Consider the following 13,546-nt stretch of genomic DNA (forward strand, 5'->3'; position numbering starts at 1 on the left):
GAGCCAGGTTTTATGCGTAGATGTTATATGCACGAGTAGAACACAAGTGAGTTGTGGGCGATACAAGTCATACTGCTTACCAGCATGTCATACTTTGGTTCGGCGGTATTGTTGGATGAAGCGGCCCAGACCGACATTACGCATACGCTTACGCGAGACTGGTTTTACCGCCGTGCTTTGTACACAGGTGACTAGAGGGTGTCAGTTTCTCCAACTTTAGTTGAACCGAGTGTGGCTACGCCTGGTCCTTGAGAAGGTTAAAACAACACTAACTTGATGAACTATCGTTGTGGTTTTGATGCGTAGGTAAGAGCGATTCTTGCTCAGCCCGTAGCAGCCACGTAAAACTTGCAACAACAAAGTAGAGGACGTCTAACTTGTTTTTGCAGGGCATGTTGTGATGTGATATGGTCAAGACATGATGAGATATAAGTTTTTGTATGAGATGATCATGTTTTGTTGAAGTTATCGGCAACTGACAGAAACCTTATGGTTGTCTCTTTATTGCATAAGATGCAAGCAACAAATAATTGCTTTACTTTATCGCTATGCGGTAGCAATAGTTGCAAGAGCAATAGTTGGCGAGACGACCATGTGACGACACATTGATATAGATCTAGATGATGGAGATCATGGTGTCATGCCGGTGACGATGGAGATCATGACAGTACTTTGGAGATGGAGATCAAAGGCGCAAGATGATCATGGCCATATCATGTCACATATTTTGATTGCATATGATGTTTATCTTTTATACATCTTATTTTTCTTAGTTCGACGGTAGCTTTATAAGATGATCTCGCACTAAATTTCAAGGTATAAGTGTTGTCCCTGAGTATGCACCGTTGCAAAAGTTCTTCATGCAGAGACACCACGTGATGATCGGGTGTGATAGGCTCTACGTTCAAATACAACGGGTGCAAACTAGTTGCACACGCGGAATACTCAGGTTAAACTTGACGAGCCTAGCATATACAGATATGGCCTCGGAACACTAAGACCGAAAGGTCGAGCGTGAATCATTTAGTAGATATGATCAACATAGTGATGTTCACCATTGAAAACAACTCCATCTCACGTGATGATCGGACATGGGTTAGTTGATTTGGTCACGTGATCACTTAGATGATTAGAGGGATGTCTATCTAACTGGGAGTTCTTAAGTAATATGATTAATTGAACTTAAATTTATCATGAACTTAGTCGTAGTAGTATTTTGCAAATTATGTTGTAGATCAATAGCTCGCGTTATTGCTTTCATATGTTTATTTTGATATGTTCCTAGAGAAAACTGTGTTGAAAGATGTTAGAAGCAATGACGCGGATTGGATCCGTGATTTGAGGATTGTCCTCATTGCTGCACAGAAGAATTATGTCCTTGATGCACCGCTAGGTGACGGACCTATTGCAGGAGCAAATGCAGACGTTATGAACATTTGGCTAGCTCAATATGATGACTACTTGGTAGTTTAGTGCACCATGCTTAACGTCTTAGAATCGGGACTTCAAAGACGTTTTGAACGTCATGGACCATATGAGATGTTCGAGGACTTGAAGTTAATATTTCAAGCAAATACCCGAGTTGAGAGATATGAAGTCTCCAACAAGTTCTATAGCCTAAAATATGGAGGAGAATTGCTCAACTAGTGAGCAAGTGCTTAGATTGTCTGAGTACTACAATCATTTGAATCAAGTGGGAGTTAATCTTCTAGATAAGATAGTGATTGATAGAGTTCTATAGTCACCATGACTAAGTTACTAGAACTTCACGATGAACTATAGTATACAAGGGATGATGAAAACTATTCCCGAGCTCTTTTCGTGATGCTGAAATCAACGAAGGTAGAAATCAAGAAAAAGCAACAAGTGTTGATGATTAAACAAGATCACTAGTTTCAAGAAAAAGGGCAAAGGAAAAGAAAGGGAACTTCAAGTAGAATGGCAAGCAAGTTGTCACTCCTGTAAAGAAGCCCAATGCTGGACCAAAGCCTGAAACTGAGTGCTTCTACTGCAAAGGAAATGGTCACTGGAAGCGAAAATGCCCTGAATATTTGGTGGATAAGAAGGATGGCAAAGTGAAGAAAGGTATATTTGATATACAGGTTATTGATGTGTTCCTTACTAGTGTTTATAGTAGCCCCTGAGTATTAGATACTTGTTCGGTTGCTAAGATTAGTAACTTCAAATAGGAGTTACAGAATAAACAGAAACTACTTGAGGGTGAAGTGATGATGTGTGTTGGAAGTGGTTCCAAGATTGATATGATCATCATCGCACACCCCCTATACTTTCGTGATTAGTGTTAAACCTAAATAAATGTTATTTGGCATTTGCGTTGTGCATAAATATGATTTGATCATGTTTATTGCAATACGGTTATTCATTTAAAGTCAGAGAATAATTGTTGTTCTGTTTACATGAATAAAACCTTCGATGGTCATACACCCAATGAAAATAGTTTGTTGGATCTCGATCGTAGTGATACACATATTCATAATATTGATGCCAAAAGATGCAAAGGTGATAATGATAGTGCAACTTATTTGTGGCACTGTCGTTTGGGTCATATCGGTGTAAAGCGCATGAAGAAACTCCAGTCATATCGGTGTAAAGCGCATGAAGAAACTCCATTAAGATGGACTTTTGGAATCACTTGACTATGAATCACTTGATGCTTGCGAACCGTGCCTTTTGGGCAAGATGAATAAAACTCCGTTCTCCAGAACAATGGAACGAGCTACTGACTTGTTGGAAATAATACATACCGATGTATGCGGTCCAATGAGTGTTGATGCTCGTGGCGAGTATCATTATTATATAACCTTCACAGATGATTTGAGTAGATATGGGTATATCTACTTGATGAAACATAAGTCTGAAACATTTGAAAAAGTTCAAAGAATTTTGGAATAAAGTGGAAAATCGTCATAACAAGAAAATAAAGTTTTTCTGCGATTTGATCGCGGAGACGAATATTTTAGTTACAAGTTTGGTCTTCAATTAAAACAATTTGGAATAGTTTCACAAACTCACGCCACCTGGAACACCACAGCGTTATGGTGTGTCTGAATGTCATAACCGTACTTTATTGGATATGGTGCGATCTATAATGTATCTTACCGATTAACCACTATCATTTTGGGGTTATGCATTAAAGACAGGTGCATTCACTTTAAATAGGGCACCATCAAAATCCGTTGAGACGACGCCTTATGAACTGTGGTTTGGCAAGAAACCAAAATTGTCGTTTCTTAAAAGTTTGGGGCTGCGATGCTTATGTAAAAAAGTTTCAACTTGATAAGCTCGAACCCAAATCAGAGAAGTGCGTCTTCACAGAATACCCAAAGGAAACTTTTGGGTACACCTTCTATCACAGATCCGAAGGTAAGATATTCGTTGCTAAAATTGGATCCTTTCTAGAGAAGGAGTTTCTCTTGAAAGAAGTGAGTGGGAGGAAAGTAGAACTTGATGAGGTAACTGTACCTGCTCCCTTATTGGAAAGTAGTTCATCACAGAAATCAGGTCATGTGATTCCTACACCAATTAGTGAGGAAGCTAATGATGATGATCATGAAACTTCAAATAAAGTTACTACAGAACCTCGTAGGTTTTCCAGAGTATGGTCTGCACCAGTGTGGTACGGTAATCCTATTCTGGAAGTCATGTTACTAGACCATGATAAACCTACGAACTATGAGGAAGCGATGATGAGCCCAGATTCCGCGAGATGGCTCGAGGCCATGAAATCTGAGATAGGATCCCTGTATGAGAACAAAGTGTGGACTTTGGTGGACTTTCCCGATGATCGGCAAGCCATAGAAAATAAATGGATCTTCAAGAGGAAGACGGACATTGATAGTAGTGTTACTATCTACAAAGCTCGACTTGTCGCAGAAGATTTTTGACAAGTTCAAGGTGTTGACTACAATGAGATTTTCTCAACTGTAGCGATGCTTAAAGTCTGTCCGAATCATGTTAGCAATTGCCACATTTTATGAAATCTGGCAAATGGATGTCAAAACTGCATTCCTTAATGGTTTTCTTAAAGAAGAGTTGTATATGATGCAACCAGAAGGTTTTGTCAATCCTAAAGGTGCTAACAAAATGTGCAAGCTCCAGCGATACATCTATGGACTGGTGCAAGCATCTCGGAGTTGGAATATACGCTTTGATGAGTTAATCAAAGCATATGGTTTTATACAGACTTTTGGAGAAGCCTGTATTTACAAGAAAGTGAGTGGGAGCTTTGTAGCATTTTCTAAAACTATATGTAGATGACATATTGTTGATTGGAAATGGTATATAATTTCTGGATAGCATAAAGGGATACTTGAATAAGAGTTTTTCAATGAAAGACCTCGGTGAAGCTGCTTACATATTGGGCATCAAGATGTATAAGATAGATCAAGATGCTCGATAAGATTTTTTTCAATGAGTACATACCTTGATAAGATTTTGAAGTAGTTCAAAATGGAACAGTCAAAGAAGGAGTTCTTGCCTGTGTTGCAAGGTGTGAAGTTGAGTAAGACTCGAAACCCGACCATGGCAGAAAATAGAAATAGAATGAAAAGTCATTTCCTATGCCTCACTCATATGTTCTATAAAGTATGCTATGCAGTGTACCAGACCTATTGTATACCTTGCTCTGAATTTGGCAAGGGAATACAATTCTGATCTAAGAGTAGATCACTGGACAGCGGTCAAAAATATCCTTAGTAAGGACTAAGGAAATGTTTCTCGTTTATGGAGGTGATAAAAGAGCTTGTCGTAAAGAGTTACATCGGTGCAAGATTTTACACCAATCCAGATGACTCTAAGTCTCAATCTGGATACATATTGAAAGTGGGAGCAATTGGCTAGAGTAGCTCTGTGCAGAGCATTGTAGAAATAGAATATTTGCAAAATACATACGGCTCTGAATGTGACAGACCCATTGACTAAACTTCTCTCACGAGCAAAACATGATCATACCTTAGTACTCTTTGGGTGTTAATCACATAGCGATGTGAACTAGATTATTGACTTTAATAAACCCTTTTCGGTGTTCATCACATGACGATGTGAACTATGGGTGTTAATCACATACAGATGTGAATATTAGTGTTAAATCACATGGTGATGTGAACTAGATTATTGACTCTAGTGCAAGTGAGAGACTGAAGGAAATATGCCCTAGAGGCAATAATAAAGTTATTATTTATTTCCTTATATCATGATAAATGTTTATTATTCATGCTAGAATTGTATTAACCGGAAACATAATACAAGTGTGAATACATAGACAAACATAGTGTCACTAGTATGCCTCGACTTGACTAGCTCATTGATCAAAGATGGTTGTGTTTCCTAACCATAGACATGAGTTGTCATTTGATTAACGGGATCGCATCATTAGGAGAATGATGTGATTAACTTGACCCATTCTGTTAGCTTAGCACTTGATCGTGTAGTATGTTGCTATAGCTTTCTTCATGACTCATACCTGTTCCTATGACTATGAGATTATGCAACTCCCGTTTACCAGAGGAACACTTTGTGTGCTACCAAACGTCACAACGTAACTGGGTGATTATAAAGGAGCTCTACAGGTGTCTCCGATGGTCCATGTTGAGTTGGCGTATTTCGAGATTAGGATTTGTCACTCCGACTGTCGGAGAGGTATCTCTGCGCCCTCTCGGTAATGCACGTCACTATAAGCCTTGCAAGCAATGTAGCTAATGAGTTAGTTACGGGATGATGCATTACGTAACGAGTAAAGAGACTTGCCGGTAACGAGATTGAACTAGGTATTGAGATACCGACGATCAAATCTCGGGCAAGTAACATACCGATGACAAAGGGAACAACGTATGTTGTTATGCGGGTTGACCGATAAAGATCTTCGTAGAATATGTAGGAGCCAATATGAGCATCCAGTTTCTGCAAATGGTTATTGACCGGAGACGTGTCTCGGTCATGTCTACATAGTTCTCAAACCCGTACGGTTCGTACGCTTAAAGTTCGATGACGGTTATATTATGAGTTTATGTATTTTGATGTACCGAGGGTAGTTCGGAGTCCTGGATGAGATCGGGGACATGACGAGGAGTCTCGAAATGGTCGAGACGTAAAGATCGATATATTGGACGACTATATTCGGACTTCGAAAAGGTTCCGAGAGATTCGAGTATTTTTCGGAGTACCGGAGAGTTACGGGAATTCGCCAGGGAGTATATGGGCCTTATTGGGCCATATGGGAATAGAGGAGAGAGGCCAAAAGGAAGGAGGCACGCAGCCCCCCTCTAGTCCGAACTGGACAAGGGGTGCAGCCCCCTTTTCCTTCTTCCTCTCCCCCTCTTTCCTTCTCTCCTACTCCAACAAGGGAAGGAGGAGTCCTACTCCCGGTGGGAGTAGGGCTCCCCCCTTGGCGCACCCTCCTCCTAGGCCGGCCACCTCCCCCCTTGCTGCTTTATATACGGGGGCAGGGGGCACCCCATAGACACAACAATTGATCATTGATCTCTTAGCTGTGTGCGGTAACCCCTCCACCATATTCCACCTCGATAATATCGTAGCGGTGCTTAGGTGAAGCCCTGCGTTGGTAGAGCATCATTATCGTCACCATGCCGTCGTGCTGACGGAACACTCCCTCAAAGCTCGGTCGGATCGGAGTTCGAGGGACATCATCGAGCTGAACGTGTGCTGAACTCGGAGGTGTCGCGCGTTTGGTACTTGATCGGTCGGATCGTGAAGACATACAACTACATCAACCGCGTTGTGCTAATGCTTCTGATTTCGGTCTACGAGGGTACATGGACAACACTCTCCCCTCTCATTGCTATGCATCACCATGATCTTGCGTGTGCGTAGGAATTTTTTTGAAATTACTATGTTCCCCAACACCTCTCTGGAAGAAAACCCCCACTCGCTTCGCTTCTCCCTCATCTCGTTCCTCATATCACTCTTCTCTCTCAGCTTCCTCTCTTGGATGGACGCTGGAGCACCGACCGACGTGATGTCTATGGCTCTGGCCAAAACAGTCGAGGGTCCTGGTACGAAGAAGCGCAAGCACCCCGCCGAGACTACCGCACACAAGCTCAAAGCCATCATCCTGACCAAGCCCCCCTCTCCGGGATCCCTCATTAAGCAAGTCCAGGTAATATCTCTTCTTGACGATCTTTTTCTCAATCTTGATCGTGTTTTTTCATCTAACACGCAGTACTAGTACTAGTAGTACAACTTTCTGGGTTATCTTGCATGTGATTTTTGTGTGCCAAATGACGGTTCTAAATTCCTCTTTTCACTAAAACATGCGAGAGGTTAACACTGATTTCTTATAGATTACTTTCAACTACTCCCTCTCCCAAATTTCTTGTCTTAGATTTGTCTAGATACGAATGTATCTAATACTAAAATGTGACTTGATACATCCGTATCTAGACAAATCTAAGACAAGAATTTTGGGATGGAGGGAGTAATTTATGAACGTCAATGCTACCTTTGAAGAGGGTATATTTGCCTCAGTAACTTGTGTTATGGATACTGCAAGTAATCCCTCTGCTCTCATGCCTTTGAAGACATGTTCTAGTGTCTTTGTTCACTCATTTCAGTGCGTATATGTAGTCATATATGGAGCATAATATAGAAAATCATCTTATATTTCTGAATGGAGGTAGTAATAAAATATGTTTTCTGTTTGAATTAGAACCAAGTCCGCGGTGGAGATGAAGTTCTCAAAGTCATGCCATGTGAACTGGTAGACCTGAGGATGAGTTCTACTGCTAAACTATCCAGCTGTTGTGTCCTTGTCGTCACGTGTGCTGAACCAGTGTTTTCCTATAGCATTATTGTCACGCATGTTCTCGAGCCTGTAGTTGACCACAATAATTTCCTGGTTGTGCCTTCTACTACGAAGTGTGTGGTTCTTGTAAAGCTTCCCAATAAATCTAATGCGGCCTATCTTCATCATCATGTTTATGAGTGGAAAGACCACTCTGTTAGGTTCTCCAAGGTTGACGAGATGGTGATGGTGCATGTAGACATCTCTCACGAAGTCCCTGGCCTAGTCAGTTATGCGGGGTTCATCCCGTAGGTCGGTGGCAAGAAATAGTCTGCAGAGTTTAATTAGTGCAACTTTGCTTGTCTATAGTAAGTACTATTGTTCAGTACTTGATTTGTGTTTGTGAACCATGTATTGTTTATTAGTACTACCGCTTTTGGTGTGTGGTCAGTCCTGAGAATGGTCTATGTTAATGTCTGTCCACTCAATTCAGTCTGTATATGTTGAAGTATCCAGATCATCTTTTTTGTGAGGACGGTTTATCAATTATGGTTACACTCCAATATCTATATGCATTGCAGGGTTTACCGCGCCCACCAGGATTTCCAGTCCCACGGATGTTCGGTCCATACGATTTGTTACGACCTTTGGACTGTCCTGCTTGTGGGAGTAGGCGGGGCCCCTGCATGCCACCCATAGTTGGACAATCAATATTCTGTTTAGTACTTCAACATAGTGATTTCCTGGTAAGGATTCACTCGTGTCACATCAAGTAAATCTTATTGATTTACTGTCTAAATCTTATTGATTTAGTGTCATGTTTTCTTTCTTTTCCTGCACTTTTACGATGCAGGTTTTGCCATGTGACATTCATCATAGAATAAACCGTTTGGTTTGCTCTACGATGGCTATTTTTGCAGGTTTCACTTCTTATGTCATGTCAGTAATGAAGGCACTGTCCATCACTTATATGACTGGAAAAAATTGGATCAGTCTGTTGTCTGAGTACAAGATGAATCCCTATGATGAACTGCAGTTTGGTTTTAACAAAAACGCCACAATTAGTCCTTCTTGCGTTTAAAAAAATGAAGAAAAAACCTGGATCATGGTCACGGAGCCTAGTCAAGTTAGAAAGATGATCATAGCAGACCAGACACGATCGCCGCTGTCTAGCACATCGGTACCACCTTCAGCAATGGATCGAGCACCGGCAGTTGCTCTAGCACTGACAGCGGCAGCAACTTAGTCTGATCCAGCTGAGGATTGAGCACCGACCACGCTAGCGGATCAGGCTGATCTACCAGAGAATGGGGCATCGACACCGGCACCTGCTCTGACACCGGCACTAGCTCTACAAGGAGCACCATCTCTGGCAACAGTAGCGGCTTCGGCACCTGCACCAACACTTGCACTTGCTTCTCCTCCGGCCCATGCAGCGGCAACCGAACGAGCAGTTGCACCAGTAATAGACTAGGCTGCAGTTCGCACTTCATATACCAAAATCCATACAAAAACCGACATGTCCACCTTGTTGGTAAGCATTGGCCGCCAAAGTGCTTCATGCTTTTTTCTTTCCATGTTGTTTCACATGATTCATTGTGTTGATCTAATGTTTGGTTATGTCTTCTCGTTTGCAAATAGAGAATTCCTAGAGCAACGAGGGAGTCCTTCAACAATCCGGGTGACCGCGGCCAAGTTTCTCTTACCATGCATAGCCTTGGTGTGAATGAACCTGCTCAATATGCCGTAAGTACAAAGGATGGTCGCATGATGATTGATGCTAAAGGATGGTCAAGGTTCAAATCTAAATCATATCTTGCGGTAGGGGATGATGTCAAAATCAAACTTTCTCGGCAAGGAGAGTTGGTCCAAATCAACTTTGAAATTCTTCAGTAGCAGCACGTAGCTGCCGAACTGATCTATCCTCCGAGAGATTTTGATGTAATAATCTAGCATGGTGAAACAAGTGTCCTGTGTGTATAAGTAGTACGACAATATTATTTATCACATGGTATATCATTGATAGAGTTGCAACTCTCATTGCTGGTTAGGAACTGTCGTTCGATTTCATTCCAATAGCTGCCGTGATTTATTAAATTTTGTCTATTCTCGTTGCGACAACATCTAAAACCAGCGCCGTACCGATCCTTGCAATATGAAAAGGGCCCGAGGTAGAACACATGGGCTCACAAACATGCAAGGTGGGCCTGCGGCCCAAAGTCCAGAACTGTGAGCCTGTCTAAGTATTATATTCTCAGCTGAACACCCATAATGCCCGTGCGTTGCACATAACATCAAGATGCATTTATATGAGTATTTTTTCTTGTGAGTGAAAAGGATGAACGAGGGAAGGACTTATTTGCAAATGTGGAGAGGTGTGTGGGTACCTTTTGCAAAATTTCCATAGTTTCCTTCCTATCCGTCAGATATAAATCAGACGGCCTATATTGCAGGATGGCAGGCACACCATCATCACCAACTCGTCTATACTGTGTTAAAAACAACTCTGTTTTTTATAATTATATATGTTATATATATTCCCCTTGATTTTTCTTATGTATAAAGTTGTGATGTAAAAGATTTGTATATTTCTTTACACAGGGAGTATCTCTCTGTCAAAAATATATTTATGTGTAACTAGTTACTCCTATCTTTCTACTTCCTTTCACTGATATGTGGGGCATCCGACAACGGGGTCCACATGCCATATGCACAAATTAGAGTGCACAACTGCACGGTAGACACACCCCGATCGTAGCGCCGCAGTAATGCCCAATGAGCCGTCAAATTACAACCACCCCTTTCCAGCTTTAGCAGTAAGCTGGATGGACGAAGCGGCAATATTTCACTAGGCCTGAATGACTGAATCCCCTTCTACCTCGTCTGCTTGTTCAGAGAAAACACCCTCTCGGCAATTGCATAGAGTTTTCTCATGGAGAACCAGGTACGAATGCTTCATCCATCCCCGATAAATCCAAGTCCCTTGGTCGCGGGTAATCCTATGATGGCAGCCGCTGTTGTTGATGTATTTTTCTTCCTACTGAATCTAGTGTGTTTCATTTGCAGTGCCCAAAGTGTGATGACCTACAGGTTTCTGCGCCCTCGACGAGACGCCACACTTGTTCCTTCTCATCCTAACACAGGATTTTAAAACGCACATAGTATGTTCCTAGAATCCCCTTTTCTATCCGAGAGGGTGGAGGTTTTTTGAACATGTTGTCGACTAATTTGGAAATTTGGATTGCAATATTTGGATAAAAGGTCCTACTAGTACGATGGTCAGAACTGACGTGAAGGAGGAAGTTATTTCTAGATTTGGATAGGGAATACATTGTGTTCTCTTATTATTTTTCCTGTAGTGCATTATTCTCTCTATGAGAACACATGTACTTATGATGCTCGGCCTTGCCATAACTGAATACACCAGTTTAATGGTCACAGTGAAGAAAAGCCATGGATATAAGTTCCGAGTTGGGTTCATGAACTAAGAAGATCGCTGCTTTTTATGGCCGAACTTGGATAAACTTTCTCAAGTGTTACAGACTGAAAGTTGGCACACGAATGTTGATGGAAATAGCAGAACCTGGTATCATCTTCACTGCGATCTTCCACCCCGACGTCATTCCAATTGTTCATCCATGTTAGTTTTGTATCTGGTTCTTGCTTGTTGCCTCGATTACTTCTTAATCCACCTATTCTCTCTAACTAATCACAATTTAACTTTAGAAGTAGCAATGAATCTCTCACGAAGATGCTACTTCTAACTAATATTTTCTTATAATTGGTGGCACGTGTAGGTTTTTTCAGAGTTAAGCAGGCTGCTCGTTTATTATTTTGTAATAACTCGGCTAGTACAGATGGCACTGAAGTTGACTGGGACGACATCCACAAGTCCCTACACTTTATTGATCGTCTTGAGGTCCTTGTGGGGCGTTTGAATGGTGGAAGGCCACGTGGGATATGTGTGCCACTGCTGCACTCGTTGAACGGTTCTAATTGTGTCGAGAGACTTACGGTATGAGCTGTTTTCTGTTATATATGTTATTCATAAACTATTGCTTATACATAGTTTTACAATTGTGATCTTCTTGAAACAGAAACTACCCAGTTCTATTCTTCCAATACAGATGCCTGGCCATGGTTGGATCAGACTTGTGCTTGATTACAACATGATGTTTATGTCGATCTACTCCATTCCCCTTGGAGGTTAAAAGATACTTATTCATGGGTGGTCTCAAATAATGAAGGCCCGTCCATCTTGGAGAATAAGACAGAAGATTATGTTCCTGCTTTTCCATGGCTCTAAAGCAAATATCCTGTTTATTGACCACATTGCGAGATGAATCCGCTTTCAAAAGGTTGTGGATGCGCGGGGTGGCGCATGGGCCTTGTCTTGGGGCTTGGAGGCCTCAACCTTGGTTAACTGTAGAGAAAGTAGCACTATTTGAGGCGTGCTTTGTACGGTTGAACCTGTATAAGTACTCATGCTGCTTTCAACTATAGTCGTTAAGTGCCCCTGCTAGTTACAGTTAAGGTTGTTAAGTACTCCTGCTGCTTTTACAGTCTGTCATGTTTCTTCACTCCTGTCTACCTCCAGTCGCCAAAACCAAACTAGCGGTAGCGGGGCCGCCTGCTTCCGCCTCCCATGGCTCGCTGTGCCTCAGCGCACGCATCACCGTCCCACCGTCTCCCAAATCATTAACGCCGACGTTCAAGGCCTCGCCATCGTCCTCCATGCGCTTTGGTGCTCTCGCCGCGGCGCCGCCCTCTCACGTTGTCAACATGGTCAACAAACAACAGGAATTGGCAGAAGTACGTGGAGAGGATGACAGTAGGGGACCACCATGTCAGCGTATGGAAAAATAAAATGCTTCCTCCTAGTGTTTTCCTGACATCTGGGACCCATGACATTGTGAGCATATATAGACAATAGACATGAGAACAACACAAGATCGGCTGACACCTGGGACGTAGCTGCTCGAGCAGTATTTTTATTTATTGTTGAGAAGGAGTAGGATTTGAACTGGGCTGTGGCCCGTCTAGCCTAGGCTTATATTTTATGTTCACCATGTGACCAGCCCAGCTATTTTTTCTTTGTGAAAATAAGCCCAGTTTATATTTTCTGAAGAATACCCAATCCAAACCTACTTATTTTTCTACGCCCTGATGGGCTGCAACTCTTTCAAGACGCCTACAAATCATGAAAGTAATATGAAATGGGTTGTAAATATAACAACAGATGACAAATTGGCAATTACTTTATAATTTATTTTATTTTTCACATTTTCAGATTCCTATTTCACTGGGCATTAACCTAATTTAAATATATCTTCAAAGTACTTTAAATCTGGCTCGACATTTCGGTATTAAAAATAGTTTGGAACCCACAGAAATATGCAAAATTGGCCCTGGCCAACCGAAAAAATGGTCTGCAATAAATTGCATAGGAAGTTGCAATGAGCTATATATAAATTATTAAAAAAGAGGGAATGGTCTGGCTTGTGGGCCTATTAAGTTGACGCGCATGCAAGATTTTTTAGTTATTATATAGGTCAACAGACGATTCTAGTAGACGTAACCGTTGGATGTCAATCCAACGGCCATCATGTTTCTTCAATCTCTGATCTTCTTGCTCCAACCGCCAAATCCAGTGCCAGCGGGAACGCCCGCTCCCGCCTCCTGTGGCCGGCTGTGCTACCGCGCAGGCCTCACCGCCTCCTACTGCTCCCACCACTGGCCAGGGCATCCCTCTACTCACCCACACCCCCTGTTATTCTGTGGTGACGG

The sequence above is a fragment of the Triticum dicoccoides genome, chromosome 7B (assembly GCF_002162155.2).
Source record: "Triticum dicoccoides isolate Atlit2015 ecotype Zavitan chromosome 7B, WEW_v2.0, whole genome shotgun sequence".
NCBI lineage: Eukaryota > Viridiplantae > Streptophyta > Magnoliopsida > Poales > Poaceae > Triticum > Triticum dicoccoides.